The sequence below is a fragment of the Leptodactylus fuscus genome, chromosome 1 (genome assembly GCF_031893055.1).
Source record: "Leptodactylus fuscus isolate aLepFus1 chromosome 1, aLepFus1.hap2, whole genome shotgun sequence".
NCBI lineage: Eukaryota > Metazoa > Chordata > Amphibia > Anura > Leptodactylidae > Leptodactylus > Leptodactylus fuscus.
Window position 1 is genome coordinate 309,370,594 of NC_134265.1, and position 6,012 is coordinate 309,376,605.

Consider the following 6,012-nt stretch of genomic DNA (forward strand, 5'->3'; position numbering starts at 1 on the left):
TGTTGTTTTTTTTTGCAGAGGTGGGAGACATATGCAGCTATCATGATAACATGTGGCAGTTCCTTTGGTAGGTGGTGAGATCTCATGCTCACAGCTGATAGTTCGGTATCTTGCATCAGCGCTATTGTCCATTAACCACAAAAAAATGCCCCAAATATCCTTCAAATATCCTGACGAAGGCTGCATAGCCGAAACGCGCGTCAGGTACTGGGGAATGAGTGCCTGTCCTGACTTGTATACCTCCTATTGGCAACATGGGTAAGCCACAGTGCTATTAAACCTGTATATAGTGGTATAAGATACATGTGAACCTATGTTGTTATAGTCACCAATGTGTGTGTATCAATGCTATTACTTTAAAGGATAGGAGATATATATTGGACCACATGGTAACTTTAAACTTCTAGGACTTTCTTTGAGCTGTTGTGGTAATGTGTATAACTTAGTGGCCACTCATATATTTAGCAAAAAAAAAAAAAAAAATTCAGATTAATGCGCTCCCCATGATCCAAAAAAAAAAAAGTTTAACAATATTAAAATTGTCATAAGCCAAATGGCTTTAGAATGGTAAGTATAGGAGATGGCTGCACACCCTAGTTGACCGACTGGCTGGAAACTGGCCACTCATGATATATACCTCAACGGCTATTGATACTACTGCTATGTGTATATAATGCCCACACACGGTGTATAAAGGACTCCAATGCTGAGGTCCTTTCTGGCATTAGCTTAATCCATGTGCATTCCATTGTATGTAAATACTTAAAGGGACCACACACCATCTGTTGCACTTCACTTTTACCCAGTCAGTTTGTATTTGTAGATTCCCCTTCTAATGTCTATCTTTTATATATGTGTATGATGTAATAAATAAAATTATGACAAGTTTATTGACCTAAACTGGATGTGTAGTATATTCCTTTTATATATACTAAGTGTCATACTCACGATTGCTTTTTTTGTGGATATTTATGTGTATGGCGAGGACACAGATTTCTTTAGGGCTTGGTATAGTTTAACCCCTTCCCGCCGATGGCATTTTTTGATTTTGGTTTTTCGTTTTTGACTCCCCTCCTTCTAAACCCCATAACTTTTTTATTTCTCCTCTCCCAGAGTCATATGAGGTCTTAATTTTTGCGGGACAATTTTTTCTTCATGATGCCACCATTAATTATTCTATATAATGTACTGGGAAGCAGGAAAAAAATTCAGAATGGGGTGGATTTGAAGAAAAAATGCATTTCTGCGACTTTCTTACGGGTTTTGGTTTTACGGCGTTCACTGTGCAGCCAAAATGACATGTCCCCTATATTCTGTGTTTTGGTACGGTTCCAGGGATACCAAATTTATATGGTTTTATGTACATTTTGACCCCTAAAAAAAATTCCAAAACGGTGTTAAAAAACATTTTTTTCTAAAAGTCGCCATATTCCGACGGCCGTAACTTTTTATACATAGGTGTACGGGGATGCATAGGGCGTCTTTTTTTGCGGGGCCGGGTGTACTTTTTAGTTCTACCATTTTCGGGAAATGTTATTGCTTTGATCACTTTTTATTCAAATTTTTATCAGAATTAAAACAGTGAAAAAACGGTGGTTTGGCACTTTTGACTATTTTTCCTGCTACGGCGTTTACCGAACAGGAAAAATATTTGTATAGATTTGTAGAGCGGGCGATTTCGGACGCGGGGATACCTAACATGTATATGTTTCACAGTTTTTAACTACTTTTATATTTGTTCTAGGGAAAGGGGGGTGATTTGAACTTTTAATACTTTATATATTTTTTTATATTTTTTTTACTTTTTTTTTAATTTTTTTTTTTGCATTTATTAGACCCCCTAGGGGTGTTGAACCCCAGGGGGTCTGATCACTAATGCAATGCATTACAATGCTAATGCATTGCAATGCATTGCAAAAAATCATCATCTCTTTTGCAGGCTGTATAGACCAGCCTGCAAAAGAGAGAATTTGCAGACCGGCTGGGAGCCTTTAACAAGGCTCCCGGCTGTCATGGCAACGTGACGTCGGCCCTGGAGCATGCTCCAGGAGCCGGCGATCCCTGCCAAAATGGCGGCGCCCATGCGCCGCCGGGAAAATGGCGCCTCCGGCGCCTTTGACAGCAGCGCCGGTGGGGTTAATGCCTCCGATCGGTCCGGGGACCGATCGAAGGCATTAGAGCCGGTTGTCTACTGCTTAAAGCAGTAGACACCCGGCGGCTATGGCGGCCGCCCGGCTCCCGGGCGGTCGCCATAGTTACAGACCCGACACGCGCCGTACTATTACGGCGCATGTCGGGAAGGGGTTAAAGGAACCCATGCATTTACGCATATACTTTAGGTTGCTTATTTTTGGTTGGTTGTCTATCTTTGACACATGAGAATCATGTACGCTGGTGCTACCTATCACTACTATTGGTGTGGGGTTCTTATTATGGGAAACTTTTGATTGATGCGAACAAAATAGTACCTGCATTCTTCACAGTTCCAGTTTGGATACAATTTTTGTTAGACTTTTTGACTGTGTTCAATTGAATCTGGTCATTTTGGGGGTACTTAGTTTTTCTTAGGAACTCGTCGGATCATCTTCTATAAATTATGTATTGTTATTTAATCACTTTGGATCACTTTAAGGGAGCCTTCACACGGAGTTTACGCTCCGCTCATTCAGACACGTAAACACGTGTCAAAGTGACCGCTGTAAAACACAATCCCATAGACTTCAATGTGTGCCGGTCTTATGCGCGCTACACATTGAAATCAATGGGTTTAAAAGGCTTCCATTGATTTCAATGGGTAGTGCGCGCAAGACCGACACACATTGAAGTCTATGGGATTGTGTTTTACAGCGGTCACTTTGACACGTGTTTACGTGTCTGAATGAGCGGAGCGTAAACTCCATGTGAAGGCTCCCTAACCTTCATTCCCACGGAGTAACGTGCCGCTCATTTAGACACATAAACATGTGTCAGTGTGAGGCGCTTCAAAACAGATCCCATTGATTTCAATGTGCAGCGCACGTACGCCGGCACCCATCAAAGTCAAATGGATCTGTTTTGAAGTGCCTCGCTCTGACACGTGTTTACATGTCTAAATGAGCGCCGCGTTACTCTGTGGGAACGGAGCCTGATATGACATTACTTTATGATAAATTGTGTTTTGCTACTAAAAAGACATTCACTGTGACAAATATAGAATCTGCCCTTTTGTACCTGTTTATTACACATATTAGACGTTTACACCTTTATCTATTGTGATATTTCTTGCTGTTTGATTTTTTTCAAGTATACAGTATCTAGAGATATGAATATTTGCCTTCTGCAGACTATTCCCACAACTTTCTTTAATCATTGTCCGAAAAGTCAATGATACATTAATAAAACATTATGATATAATAGCTCAGTTACTGGGATTATCTTAATTAAATTTCTGGCATTTCTGGTTGCATCTGGTTTTAGGATATTTTTTGTGACTAGGATGGAGCAGAACTCTATCCTGATAAAAGATAGATTTTACATGTAAGTATGGAGTCAACGAAAACTGAATCCATGTTTGGAAGATTTTTTGATGCAGCATTTCAATTATACCTGGAGAGTGCTGGCAATTTCTGTATATTGTATAATAAGAGTAGAAAGTTCGTAGAGGGAAAAAAATGCAGTGAAAAACGCAGGAAAAAAATGCATTTCCTTCACTGCGTTTTTTGGGGGGTTTTTTTGCTTCGTTTTGCTTTGTGGGGCCTTATCTTTATAGTACTAGTAATGTGAATGAGATTATAGCTAATCCCACCCACATATTTCAGAGAAAAAAAAACCCGCAGCACGTCAATTATAACTGAGGAAATGCTTACGTTTTTCTTATGGATTTAATAAGGGAAGAAAAATTGCAGAGAAAAACGCAACAAATACGCAATGAAAAAACATGATGCATTTCCACTGTGTTTCTTTCCACACTGTTTTTTAGCTGCATTCCCCGACATGGGGCATGAGGATAGATTCACACATAGTAATTTACTGTGGATTTTTGGGGCAGATTGCGTCTCTGAATTGGCAGCAGATTTTTCAATGGGAGACATACATTGCAGCAGGATGCTAAAAAAAAATTCTGTATCCTGCTCAATATTGCTGTGGATTCTGTGGCTCGAGACTTCCATCAGTGGAAAGCCATTCTTTTTCGGCTAGACCGTGAATACGGTGGTAGAAAATGAAGAGGAATTTCTATTCATTTTTCACCATGTGAACATACCCGTAGCCTCAAGGTATTTTCCACCAGATATGCCATATGTGTCTGATAGATGCAATTCTCACCTCTGGGACCGCACATGTCTCTAGAATAAGCCCCCCAGCCTCCATTCTCACTGTTCTGTGCTGTTTCTGTATCTCCCTTTCACTTCTATTAGCTATGCTGTTGCCTCAAAGCCCAAACATAGCTGAAAGGATGGGGGAGCTCAATTTAGATAGATATTGGTCCCTGAGGAGGAATTCACATCTATCAGACATTTATGGCATATTCTGATAAGCCATAATGTATTTCATGGGAAAACCGCTTTAACTTGAAATCTGAAATAAATGACTAGACTACTGTGGCAATTGTCATAAAAGAACGGTATAACTGTACTCTTATCTTACAGTTAAAGTATGCTGGGCAATTAGCCACAATTCACATTCGATTATCATGATCTGGCCACAAGCACACACACCTTATGAAAATTCTGACAAGGCTCCAACACTTCCTACAACTTCACTTACAGTTGTGCTCAAAAGTTTACATACCCCGGTAGATTTTTTTTTTTTGGCCTCTTTTCAGAGAATATGAATGATAACACAAAAAACTTTTCTCCACTCATGGTTAGTGGTTGGGTGAAGCCATTTATTGTCATACTTCTGGGATTTTTCTTTTTAAAAATATAATGACAACCGAAAACATCAAAATGGCCCTGTTCAAAAGTTCACATACCCCAGTTCTTAATACTGTGTATTGCCCCCTCTAACATCAATGACAGCTTGAAGTCTTTCATGGTAGTTGTGGATGAGGCTCTTTATTTTCTCAGATGGTAAAGCTGCCCATTCTTCTTGTTCCTGTAAATTCCTGGACTGTCTTGCACGTTCTGCGCGCTTGAGATCTCCTCAGAGTTGCTAAATTAATATTGAGATCAGGAGACTGAGCTGGCCATTCCAGAACCTTCACTTTCTTCTGCTGTAGTCAATGACAGGTTGACCTGGTCTTGTGTTTTGCATCGCTGTCATGTGCGGCCTGATGAGTGAAAATTTGCCTCCAGTGTTTGCTGATAACTTGCTGCATTCATCTTTCCTTCAAATTTAACCAAGCTTCCTATGCCTTTGAAGCTCACACATCCCCACATCATCCGTGATCCACCTCCATGCTTTACAGTAGGAATGGTGTTCCTTTCATCATAGGCCTTGTTGACACCTCTCCAAATGTAACGTTTATAGTTGTGGTCAAAAAGTTTGATTTTTGTCTCATCACTCCAAATTACCTTGTTCCAGAAGTTTTGAGACTTGTCTCTATGCTTTTTGGCAGTAATGGCTTTCTTCTGGCAACTCGACCATGCAGCCCATTTTTCTTCAAGTGCCTCCTTATTGTGCATCTTGAAACAGCTATGGTGATAGTTTCCAGAGAGTCCGGTATTTCAGCTCATGTTATGTGTGGATTTTTCTTTGCATCCCAAACAATTTTCTGGGCATTTGAAGCCGAAATCTCGGTTGGTCTACCTGAGCATGGTTTGACTTTTACAGAGCCCCTGAGTTTCCATTTGTTAATCACCGTGCCAACACTGCTGACCGGTATTATCAATTCCTTGGATATCTTAATGAATCCCTTTGCTGTTTTATACAGTTCAACTAACTTTTCCTGTAGATTCAAGGACAATTCTTTTGCTTTCCCCATGACTCACAATCCAGGATCGTCAGTGGCTGGATGAAAGATGCCACAGTCTGTCTGGATCCCAGAAACTCACTAAGCTTTTATGCACACACAGGTCACAGGTGTGGATGTTG